We start from the raw sequence: 12,938 nt of genomic DNA, 5'->3' as shown, positions 1-12,938 counted from the left end.
TGCCACCTAGTGGTGTATGTGATAATAGATTCATGCTCAAAGAGGAAATCCTAATCCAATAGTATACTGCCACCTAGTGGTGAATGTTATAATAGATTCATGCTCAAAGAGGAAATCCTAATCCAATAGTATACTGCCACCTACTGATGCATGTTATAATAGATTCATGCTCAAAGAGGAAATCCTAATCCAATACTATACTGCCACCTAGTGGTGCATGTTATAATAGATTCATGCTCAAAGAGTAAATCCTAATCCAATAGTATACTGCCACCTACTGATGCATGTTATAATAGATTCATGCTCAAAGAGGAAATCCTAATCCAATAGTATACTGCCACCTAGTGGTGTATGTGATAATAGATTCATGCTCAAAGAGGAAATCCTAATCCAATAGTATACTGCCACCTAGTGGTGAATGTTATAATAGATTCATGCTCAAAGAGGAAATCCTAATCCAATAGTATACTGCCACCTAGTGGTGCATGTGATAATAGATTCATGCTCAAAGAGGAAATCCTAATCCAATAGTATACTGCCACCTAGTGGTGCATGTTATAATAGATTCATGCTCAAAGAGGAAATCCTAATCCAATAGTATACTGCCACCTACTGATGCATGTTATAATAGATTCATGCTCAAAAAGTAAATCCTAATCCAATAGTATACTGCCACCTACTGATGCATGTTATAATAGATTCATGCTCAAAGAGGAAATCCTAATCCAATAGTATACTGCCACCTAGTGGTGTATGTGATAATAGATTCATGCTCAAAGAGGAAATCCTAATCCAATAGTATACTGCCACCTAGTGGTGTATGTGATAATAGATTCATGCTCAAAGAGGAAATCCTAATCCAATAGTATACTGCCACCTAGTGGTGAATGTTATAATAGATTCATGCTCAAAGAGGAAATCCTAATCCAATAGTATACTGCCACCTAGTGGTGTATGTGATAATAGATTCATGCTCAAAGAGGAAATCCTAATCCAATAGTATACTGCCACCTAGTGGTGTATGTGATAATAGATTCATGCTCAAAGAGGAAATCCTAATCCAATAGAATACTGCCACCTAGTGGTGCATGTGATAATAGATTCATGCTCAAAGAGGAAATCCTAATCCAATAGTATACTGCCACCTAGTGGTGCATGTTATAATAGATTCATGCTCAAAGAGGAAATCCTAATCCAATAGTATACTGCCACCTACTGATGCATGTTATAATAGATTCATGCTCAAAGAGGAAATCCTAATCCAATAGTATACTGCCACCTACTGATGCATGTTATAATAGATTCATGCTCAAAGAGGAAATCCTAATCCAATAGTATACTGCCACCTAGTGGTGTATGTGATAATAGATTCATGCTCAAAGAGGAAATCCTAATCCAATAGAATACTGCCACCTAGTGGTGAATGTTATAATAGATTGATGCTCAAAGAGGAAATCCTAATCCAATAGTATACTGCCACCTAGTGGTGTATGTGATAATAGATTCATGCTCAAAGAGGAAATCCTAATCCAATAGTATACTGCCACCTAGTGGTGAATGTTATAATAGATTCATGCTCAAAGAGGAAATCCTAATCCAATAGTATACTGCCACCTACTGATGCATGTTATAATAGATTCATGCTCAAAAAGGAAATCCTAATCCAATAGTATACTGCCACCTAGTGGTGTATGTGATAATAGATTCATGCTCAAAGAGGAAATCCTAATCCAATAGTATACTGCCACCTACTGATGCATGTTATAATAGATTCATGCTCAAAGAGGAAATCCTAATCCAATAGTATACTGCCACCTAGTGGTGAATGTTATAATAGATTCATGCTCAAAGAGGAAATCCTAATCCAATAGTATACTGCCACCTACTGATGCATGTTATAATAGATTCATGCTCAAAGAGGAAATCCTAATCCAATAGTATACTGCCACCTAGTGGTGTATGTGATAATAGATTCATGCTCAAAGAGGAAATCCTAATCCAATAGTATACTGCCACCTAGTGGTGTATGTGATAATAGATTCATGCTCAAAGAGGAAATCCTAATAAAATAGTATACTGCCACCTAGTGGTGAATGTTATAATAGATTCATGCTCAAAGAGGAAATCCTAATCCAATAGTATACTGCCACCTACTGATGCATGTTATAATAGATTCATGCTCAAAGAGGAAATCCTAATCCAATAGTATACTGCCACCTACTGATGCATGTTATAATAGATTCATGCTCAAAGAGGAAATCCTAATCCAATAGTATACTGCCACCTACTGATGCATGTTATAATAGATTCATGCTCAAAGAGGAAATCCTAATCCAATAGTATACTGCCACCTAGTGGTGCATGTGATACTAGATTCATGCTCAAAGAGGAAATCCTAATCCAATAGTATACTGCCACCTACTGATGCATGTTATAATAGATTCATGCTCAAAAAGTAAATCCTAATCCAATAGTATACTGCCACCTACTGATGCATGTTATCATAGATTCATGCTCAAAGAGGAAATCCTAATCCAATAGTATACTGCCACCTAGTGGTGTATGTGATAATAGATTCATGCTCAAAGAGGAAATCCTAATCCAATAGTATACTGCCACCTAGTGGTGTATGTAATAATAGATTCATGCTCAAAGAGGAAATCCTAATCCAATAGTATACTGCCACCTAGTGGTGAATGTTATAATAGATTCATGCTCAAAGAGGAAATCCTAATCCAATAGTATACTGCCACCTAGTGGTGTATGTGATAATAGATTCATGCTCAAAGAGGAAATCCTAATCCAATAGTATACTGCCACCTAGTGGTGAATGTTATAATAGATTCATGCTCAAAGAGAAAATCCTAATCCAATAGTATACTGCCACCTACTGATGCATGTTATAATAGATTCATGCTCAAAGAGGAAATCCTAATCCAATAGTATACTGCCACCTAGTGGTGCATGTGATAATAGATTCATGCTCAAAGAGGAAATCCTAATCCAATAGTATACTGCCACCTAGTGGTGCATGTGATAATAGATTCATGCTCAAAGAGGAAATCCTAATCCAATAGTATACTGCCACCTACTGATGCATGTTATAATAGATTCATGCTCAAAAAGTAAATCCTAATCCAATAGTATACTGCCACCTACTGATGCATGTTATAATAGATTCATGCTCAAAGAGGAAATCCTAATCCAATAGTATACTGCCACCTAGTGGTGTATGTGATAATAGATTCATGCTCAAAGAGGAAATCCTAATCCAATAGTATACTGCCACCTAGTGGTGTATGTGATAATAGATTCATGCTCAAAGAGGAAATCCTAATCCAATAGTATACTGCCACCTAGTGGTGAATGTTATAATAGATTCATGCTCAAAGAGGAAATCCTAATCCAATAGTATACTGCCACCTAGTGGTGTATGTGATAATAGATTCATGCTCAAAGAGGAAATCCTAATCCAATAGTATACTGCCACCTAGTGGTGAATGTTATAATAGATTCATGCTCAAAGAGGAAATCCTAATCCAATAGTATACTGCCACCTACTGATGCATGTTACAATAGATTCATGCTCAAAGAGGAAATCCTAATCCAATAGTATACTGCCACCTAGTGGTGCATGTGATAATAGATTCATGCTCAAAGAGGAAATCCTAATCCAATAGTATACTGCCACCTAGTGGTGAATGTTATAATAGATTCATGCTCAAAGAGGAAATCCTAATCCAATAGTATACTGCCACCTAGTGGTGCATGTTATAATAGATTCATGCTCAAAGAGGAAATCCTAATCCAATAGTATACTGCCACCTACTGATGCATGTTATAATAGATTCATGCTCAAAGAGGAAATCCTAATCCAATAGTATACTGCCACCTAGTGGTGTATGTTATAATAGATTCATGCTCAAAGAGGAAATCCTAATCCAATAGTATACTGCCACCTAGTGGTGAATGTTATAATAGATTCATGCTCAAAGAGGAAATCCTAATCCAATAGTATACTGCCACCTACTGATGCATGTTATAATAGATTCATGCTCAAAGAGGAAATCCTAATCCAATAGCATACTGCCACCTAGTGGTGCATGTGATAATAGATTCATGCTCAAAGAGGAAATCCTAATCCAATAGTATACTGCCACCTAGTGGTGAATGTTATAATAGATTCATGCTCAAAGAGGAAATCCTAATCCAATAGTATACTGCCACCTAGTGGTGCATGTTATAATAGATTCATGCTCAAAGAGGAAATCCTAATCCAATAGTATACTGCCACCTACTGATGCATGTTATAATAGATTCATGCTCAAAGAGTAAATCCTAATCCAATAGTATACTGCCACCTACTGATGCATGTTATAATAGATTCATGCTCAAAGAGGAAATCCTAATCCAATAGTATACTGCCACCTAGTGGTGTATGTGATAATAGATTCATGCTCAAAGAGGAAATCCTAATCCAATGGTATACTGCCACCTAGTGGTGAATGTTATAATAGATTCATGCTCAAAGAGGAAATCCTAATCCAATAGTATACTGCCACCTACTGATGCATGTTATAATAGATTCATGCTCAAAGAGGAAATCCTAATCCAATAGTATACTGCCACCTAGTGGTGCATGTGATAATAGATTCATGCTCAAAGAGGAAATCCTAATCCAATAGTATACTGCCACCTAGTGGTGAATGTTATAATAGATTCATGCTCAAAGAGGAAATCCTAATCCAATAGTATACTGCCACCTAGTGGTGTATGTTATAATAGATTCATGCTCAAAGAGGAAATCCTAATCCAATAGTATACTGCCACCTAGTAGTGCATGTTATAATAGATTCATGCTCAAAGAGGAAATCCTAATCCAATAGTATACTGCCACCTACTGATGCATGTTATAATAGATTCATGCTCAAAGAGGAAATCCTAATCCAATAGTATACTGCCACCTAGTGGTGCATGTTATAATAGATTCATGCTCAAAGAGGAAATCCTAATCCAATAGTATACTGCCACCTACTGATGCATGTTATAATAGATTCATGCTCAAAGAGGAAATCCTAATCCAATAGTATACTGCCACCTAGTGGTGCATGTGATAATAGATTCATGCTCAAAGAGGAAATCCTAATCCAATAGTATACTGCCACCTAGTGGTGTATGTGATAATAGATTCATGCTCAAAGAGGAAATCCTAATCCAATAGTATACTGCCACCTAGTGGTGAATGTTATAATAGATTCATGCTCAAAGAGGAAATCCTAATCCAATAGTATACTGCCACCTAGTGGTGCATGTGATAATAGATTCATGCTCAAAGAGGAAATCCTAATCCAATAGTATACTGCCACCTAGTGGTGCATGTTATAATAGATTCATGCTCAAAGAGGAAATCCTAATCCAATAGTATACTGCCACCTACTGATGCATGTTATAATAGATTCATGCTCAAAAAGTAAATCCTAATCCAATAGTATACTGCCACCTAGTGGTGTATGTGATAATAGATTCATGCTCAAAGAGGAAATCCTAATCCAATAGTATACTGCCACCTAGTGGTGTATGTGATAATAGATTCATGCTCAAAGAGGAAATCCTAATCCAATAGTATACTGCCACCTAGTGGTGAATGTTATAATAGATTCATGCTCAAAGAGTAAATCCTAATCCAATAGTATACTGCCACCTAGTGGTGTATCTGATAATAGATTCATGCTCAAAGAGGAAATCCTAATCCAATAGTATACTGCCACCTAGTGGTGTATGTGATAATAGATTCATGCTCAAAGAGGAAATCCTAATCCAATAGTATACTGCCACCTAGTGGTGAATGTTATAATAGATTCATGCTCAAAGAGGAAATCCTAATCCAATAGTATACTGCCACCTAGTGGTGTATGTGATAATAGATTCATGCTCAAAGAGGAAATCCTAATCCAATAGTATACTGCCACCTAGTGGTGAATGTTATAATAGATTCATGCTCAAAGAGGAAATCCTAATCCAATAGTATACTGCCACCTACTGATGCATGTTATAATAGATTCATGCTCAAAGAGGAAATCCTAATCCAATACTATACTGCCACCTAGTGGTGCATGTTATAATAGATTCATGCTCAAAGAGTAAATCCTAATCCAATAGTATACTGCCACCTACTGATGCATGTTATAATAGATTCATGCTCAAAGAGGAAATCCTAATCCAATAGTATACTGCCACCTAGTGGTGTATGTGATAATAGATTCATGCTCAAAGAGGAAATCCTAATCCAATAGTATACTGCCACCTAGTGGTGAATGTTATAATAGATTCATGCTCAAAGAGGAAATCCTAATCCAATAGTATACTGCCACCTAGTGGTGCATGTGATAATAGATTCATGCTCAAAGAGGAAATCCTAATCCAATAGTATACTGCCACCTAGTGGTGCATGTTATAATAGATTCATGCTCAAAGAGGAAATCCTAATCCAATAGTATACTGCCACCTACTGATGCATGTTATAATAGATTCATGCTCAAAAAGTAAATCCTAATCCAATAGTATACTGCCACCTACTGATGCATGTTATAATAGATTCATGCTCAAAGAGGAAATCCTAATCCAATAGTATACTGCCACCTAGTGGTGTATGTGATAATAGATTCATGCTCAAAGAGGAAATCCTAATCCAATAGTATACTGCCACCTAGTGGTGTATGTGATAATAGATTCATGCTCAAAGAGGAAATCCTAATCCAATAGTATACTGCCACCTAGTGGTGAATGTTATAATAGATTCATGCTCAAAGAGGAAATCCTAATCCAATAGTATACTGCCACCTAGTGGTGTATGTGATAATAGATTCATGCTCAAAGAGGAAATCCTAATCCAATAGTATACTGCCACCTAGTGGTGAATGTTATAATAGATTCATGCTCAAAGAGGAAATCCTAATCCAATAGTATACTGCCACCTACTGATGCATGTTATAATAGATTCATGCTCAAAGAGGAAATCCTAATCCAATAGTATACTGCCACCTACTGATGTATGTTATAATAGATTCATGCTCAAAGAGTAAATCCTAATCCAATAGTATACTGCCACCTACTGATGCAAGTTATAATAGATTCATGCTCAAAGAGGAAATCCTAATCCAATAGTATACTGCCACCTAGTGGTGCATGTGATAATAGATTCATGCTCAAAGAGGAAATCCTAATCCAATAGTATACTGCCACCTAGTGGTGCATGTTATAATAGATTCATGCTCAAAGAGGAAATCCTAATCCAATAGTATACTGCCACCTACTGATGCATGTTATAATAGATTCATGCTCAAAAAGTAAATCCTAATCCAATAGTATACTGCCACCTACTGATGCATGTTATAATAGATTCATGCTCAAAGAGGAAATCCTAATCCAATAGTATACTGCCACCTAGTGGTGTATGTGATAATAGATTCATGCTCAAAGAGGAAATCCTAATCCAATAGTATACTGCCACCTAGTGGTGTATGTGATAATAGATTCATGCTCAAAGAGGAAATCCTACTCCAATAGTATACTGCCACCTAGTGGTGAATGTTATAATAGATTCATGCTCAAAGAGGAAACCCTAATCCAATAGTATACTGCCACCTAGTGGTGTATGTGATAATAGATTCATGCTCAAAGAGGAAATCCTAATCCAATAGTATACTGCCACCTAGTGGTGTATGTGATAATAGATTCATGCTCAAAGAGGAAATCCTAATCCAATAGTATACTGCCACCTAGTGGTGAATGTTATAATAGATTCATGCTCAAAGAGGAAATCCTAATCCAATAGTATACTGCCACCTAGTGGTGTATGTGATAATAGATTCATGCTCAAAGAGGAAATCCTAATCCAATAGTATACTGCCACCTAGTGGTGAATGTTATAATAGATTCATGCTCAAAGAGGAAATCCTAATCCAATAGTATACTGCCACCTACTGATGCATGTTATAATAGATTCATGCTCAAAGAGGAAATCCTAATCCAATAGTATACTGCCACCTAGTGGTGCATGTGATAATAGATTCATGCTCAAAGAGGAAATCCTAATCCAATAGTATACTGCCACCTAGTGGTGAATGTTATAATAGATTCATGCTCAAAGAGGAAATCCTAATCCAATAGTATACTGCCACCTAGTGGTGCATGTTATAATAGATTCATGCTCAAAGAGGAAATCCTAATCCAATAGTATACTGCCACCTACTGATGCATGTTATAATAGATTCATGCTCAAAGAGTAAATCCTAATCCAAAAGTATACTGCCACCTACTGATGCATGTTATAATAGATTCATGCACAAAGAGGAAATCCTAATCCAATAGTATACTGCCACCTAGTGGTGTATGTGATAATAGATTCATGCTCAAAGAGGAAATCCTAATCCAATAGTATACTGCCACCTAGTGGTGTATGTGATAATAGATTCATGCTCAAAGAGGAAATCCTAATCCAATAGTATACTGCCACCTAGTGGTGAATGTTATAATAGATTCATGCTCAAAGAGGAAATCCTAATCCAATAGTATACTGCCACCTACTGATGCATGTTATAATAGATTCATGCTCAAAAAGTAAATCCTAATCCAATAGTATACTGCCACCTAGTGGTGAATGTTATAATAGATTCATGCTCAAAGAGGAAATCCTAATCCAATAGTATACTGCCACCTAGTGGTGAATGTTATAATAGATTCATGCTCAAAGAGGAAATCCTAATCCAATAGTATACTGCCACCTACTGATGCATGTTATAATAGATTCATGCTCAAAGAGGAAATCCTAATCCAATAGTATACTGCCACCTAGTGGTGTATGTGATAATAGATTCATGCTCAAAGAGGAAATCCTAATCCAATAGTATACTGCCACCTAGTGGTGTATGTGATAATAGATTCATGCTCAAAGAGGAAATCCTACTCCAATAGTATACTGCCACCTAGTGGTGAATGTTATAATAGATTCATGCTCAAAGAGGAAATCCTAATCCAATAGTATACTGCCACCTAGTGGTGTATGTGATAATAGATTCATGCTCAAAGAGGAAATCCTAATCCAATAGTATACTGCCACCTAGTGGTGTATGTGATAATAGATTCATGCTCAAAGAGGAAATCCTAATCCAATAGTATACTGCCACCTAGTGGTGTATGTGATAATAGATTCATGCTCAAAGAGGAAATCCTACTCCAATAGTATACTGCCACCTAGTGGTGAATGTTATAATAGATTCATGCTCAAAGAGGAAATCCTAATCCAATAGTATACTGCCACCTAGTGGTGTATGTGATAATAGATTCATGCTCAAAGAGGAAATCCTAATCCAATAGTATACTGCCACCTAGTGGTGAATGTTATAATAGATTCATGCTCAAAGAGGAAATCCTAATCCAATAGTATACTGCCACCTACTGATGCATGTTATAATAGATTCATGCTCAAAGAGGAAATCCTAATCCAATAGTATACTGCCACCTAGTGGTGCATGTGATAATAGATTCATGCTCAAAGAGGAAATCCTAATCCAATAGTATACTGCCACCTACTGATGCATGTTATAATAGATTCATGCTCAAAGAGTAAATCCTAATCCAATAGTATACTGCCACCTACTGATGCATGTTATAATAGATTCATGCTCAAAGAGGAAATCCTAATCCAATAGTATACTGCCACCTAGTGGTGTATGTGATAATAGATTCATGCTCAAAGAGGAAATCCTAATCCAATAGTATACTGCCACCTAGTGGTGTATGTGATAATAGATTCATGCTCAAAGAGGAAATCCTAATCCAATAGTATACTGCCACCTAGTGGTGAATGTTATAATAGATTCATGCTCAAAGAGGAAATCCTAATCCAATAGTATACTGCCACCTAGTGGTGCATGTGATAATAGATTCATGCTCAAAGAGGAAATCCTAATCCAATAGTATACTGCCACCTAGTGGTGCATGTTATAATAGATTCATGCTCAAAGAGGAAATCCTAATCCAATAGTATACTGCCACCTACTGATGCATGTTATAATAGATTCATGCTCAAAAAGTAAATCCTAATCCAATAGTATACTGCCACCTACTGATGCATGTTATAATAGATTCATGCTCAAAGAGGAAATCCTAATCCAATAGTATACTGCCACCTAGTGGTGTATGTGATAATAGATTCATGCTCAAAGAGGAAATCCTAATCCAATAGTATACTGCCACCTAGTGGTGAATGTTATAATAGATTCATGCTCAAAGAGGAAATCCTAATCCAATAGTATACTGCCACCTAGTGGTGTATGTGATAATAGATTCATGCTCAAAGAGGAAATCCTAATCCAATAGTATACTGCCACCTAGTGGTGAATGTTATAATAGATTCATGCTCAAAGAGGAAATCCTAATCCAATAGTATACTGCCACCTACTGATGCATGTTATAATAGATTCATGCTCAAAGAGGAAATCCTAATCCAATAGTATACTGCCACCTAGTGGTGCATGTGATAATAGATTCATGCTCAAAGAGGAAATCCTAATCCAATAGTATACTGCCACCTACTGATGCATGTTATAATAGATTCATGCTCAAAGAGTAAATCCTAATCCAATAGTATACTGCCACCTACTGATGCATGTTATAATAGATTCATGCTCAAAGAGGAAATCCTAATCCAATAGTATACTGCCACCTAGTGGTGTATGTGATAATAGATTCATGCTCAAAGAGGAAATCCTAATCCAATAGTATACTGCCACCTAGTGGTGTATGTGATAATAGATTCATGCTCAAAGAGGAAATCCTAATCCAATAGTATACTGCCACCTAGTGGTGAATGTTATAATAGATTCATGCTCAAAGAGGAAATCCTAATCCAATAGTATACTGCCACCTAGTGGTGCATGTGATAATAGATTCATGCTCAAAGAGGAAATCCTAATCCAATAGTATACTGCCACCTAGTGGTGCATGTTATAATAGATTCATGCTCAAAGAGGAAATCCTAATCCAATAGTATACTGCCACCTACTGATGCATGTTATAATAGATTCATGCTCAAAAAGTAAATCCTAATCCAATAGTATACTGCCACCTACTGATGCATGTTATAATAGATTCATGCTCAAAGAGGAAATCCTAATCCAATAGTATACTGCCACCTAGTGGTGTATGTGATAATAGATTCATGCTCAAAGAGGAAATCCTAATCCAATAGTATACTGCCACCTAGTGGTGTATGTGATAATAGATTCATGCTCAAAGAGGAAATCCTAATCCAATAGTATACTGCCACCTAGTGGTGAATGTTATAATAGATTCATGCTCAAAGAGGAAATCCTAATCCAATAGTATACTGCCACCTAGTGGTGTATGTGATAATAGATTCATGCTCAAAGAGGAAATCCTAATCCAATAGTATACTGCCACCTAGTGGTGTATGTGATAATAGATTCATGCTCAAAGAGGAAATCCTAATCCAATAGTATACTGCCACCTAGTGGTGAATGTTATAATAGATTCATGCTCAAAGAGGAAATCCTAATCCAATAGTATACTGCCACCTAGTGGTGTATGTGATAATAGATTCATGCTCAAAGAGGAAATCCTAATCCAATAGTATACTGCCACCTACTGATGCATGTTATAATAGATTCATGCTCAAAGAGGAAATCCTAATCCAATACTATACTGCCACCTAGTGGTGCATGTTATAATAGATTCATGCTCAAAGAGGAAATCCTAATCCAATACTATACTGCCACCTACTGATGCATGTTATAATAGATTCATGCTCAAAGAGTAAATCCTAATCCAATAGTATACTGCCACCTAGTGGTGTATGTGATAATAGATTCATGCTCAAAGAGGAAATCCTAATCCAATAGAATACTGCCACCTAGTGGTCTATGTGATAATAGATTCATGCTCAAAGAGGAAATCCTAATCCAATAGTATACTGCCACCTAGTGGTGAATGTTATAATAGATTCATGCTCAAAGAGGAAATCCTAATCCAATAGTATACTGCCACCTAGTGGTGCATGTTATAATAGATTCATGCTCAAAAAGTAAATCCTAATCCAATAGTATACTGGCACCTACTGATGCATGTTATAATAGATTCATGCTCAAAGAGGAAATCCTAATCCAATAGTATACTGCCACCTACTGATGCATGTTATAATAGATTCATGCTCAAAAAGTAAATCCTAATCCAATAGTATACTGGCACCTACTGATGCATGTTATAATAGATTCATGCTCAAAGAGGAAATCCTAATCCAATAGTATACTGCCACCTAGTGGTGTATGTGATAATAGATTCATGCTCAAAGAGGAAATCCTAATCCAATAGTATACTGCCACCTAGTGGTGTATGTGATAATAGATTCATGCTCAAAGAGGAAATCCTAATCCAATAGTATACTGCCACCTAGTGGTGAATGTTATAATAGATTCATGCTCAAAGAGGAAATCCTAATCCAATAGTATACTGCCACCTAGTGGTGAATGTTATAATAGATTCATGCTCAAAGAGGAAATCCTAATCCAATAGTATACTGCCACCTAGTGGTGAATGTTATAATAGATTCATGCTCAAAGAGGAAATCCTAATCCAATAGTATACTGCCACCTAGTGGTGCATGTTATAGTAGATTCATGCTCAAAGAGGAAATCCTAATCCAATAGTATACTGCCACCTAGTGGTGTATGTGATAATAGATTCATGCTCAAAGAGGAAATCCTACTCCAATAGTATACTGCCACCTAGTGGTGAATGTTATAATAGATTCATGCTCAAAGAGGAAATCCTAATCCAATAGTATACTGCCACCTAGTGGTGTATGTGATAATAGATTCATGCTCAAAGAGGAAATCCTAATCCAATAGTATACTGCCACC

The sequence above is a fragment of the Phyllobates terribilis genome, unplaced genomic scaffold (genome assembly GCF_046119375.1).
Source record: "Phyllobates terribilis strain yellow unplaced genomic scaffold, ASM4611937v1 Scaffold_1__5_contigs__length_1240528914, whole genome shotgun sequence".
NCBI classification, from domain to species: Eukaryota; Metazoa; Chordata; class Amphibia; order Anura; family Dendrobatidae; genus Phyllobates; species Phyllobates terribilis.
This window is presented reverse-complemented; position numbering follows the sequence as displayed.